We start from the raw sequence: 978 nt of genomic DNA, 5'->3' as shown, positions 1-978 counted from the left end.
CCATCTTGAGCCCTTCCTGGTGCGCAGCCCAGGCAAGTTGTGCGCACCAAGGTGCCCACCCTGGCGGAGGTGCGCGCCCGGGGCAATCCGGGCTCCGACTTCGTGCATTGCATGGTGCCCACCAAGGCGCGCAACCCAGCCAAGGTGCCCACCGCAGCGAAGGTGCACGCGAGGTGCGCACCCGAGGTGCACACCCGGGGCAAACCGGGCTCCGACTTCGTGCACGCCGCACCTTGGAGCACACTTCAGAGCGCTCCTTGGTGCGCACCAGGGCGCGCAACCCAACCAAGGTCTGCACACCAAGGTGCTCACCCCGGCGAAGGTGCACGCGAGGTGCGCACCCGGGGCAAACCGGGCTCGGACTTCGTGCACGCCGCACCTTGGAGCACACATCGGAGCGCTCCCGGGTTCGCACCAGCATTGCGCACCTTTGATGCGCTGCCTTCACTAATTTCCAGAAAAGGCAAAAAAAAAAAAAAAAACGAGATTTTAAAATTTCCGTTTTGAAAGATAGTGAAAAAAATGGAACGCGGGTGCCATCTTGAGCCCGCCCTGGCGAAGGTGCGCACCCGAGGCAAACCGGGCAATTAACCCAACTTCCGATTTCGTGCACGCCAGGGTGGGTGCGCACCCAACAACCGGGCCTGGGAAGCCCCAATGCGAGAAACCCCACCAAACGCTCGGACAAAAAAAGAGGGGCCGCTCCAATAACCCCACTTCGGAGCGCACCAGAAACCCCACTGGACGCTTGGGCAAAAATGTAATGCGCACCCGAAGCCCCTACCCAGAAATCCCCAGTTCGGACATGGGGAGCTGCAACGGTAAAAAGCCTCACTAAACTCTCGGACGGAAAGGTGGCTCGAGGGTAATGCCCGAAACCCCACTTCCACTTCCGCTCTTCGGAGCCCCGCCTAGCACTTGGACGAAAAAAATGCGGCACATGGGTTGCCGAGCTTGGCACCTGGATGAGAAACCCCT

This window comes from Cryptomeria japonica, unplaced genomic scaffold, assembly GCF_030272615.1.
Source record: "Cryptomeria japonica unplaced genomic scaffold, Sugi_1.0 HiC_scaffold_15, whole genome shotgun sequence".
NCBI lineage: Eukaryota > Viridiplantae > Streptophyta > Pinopsida > Cupressales > Cupressaceae > Cryptomeria > Cryptomeria japonica.
The sequence above is the reverse complement of the archived record's forward strand: the minus strand, read 5'-3'. Positions refer to the sequence as shown.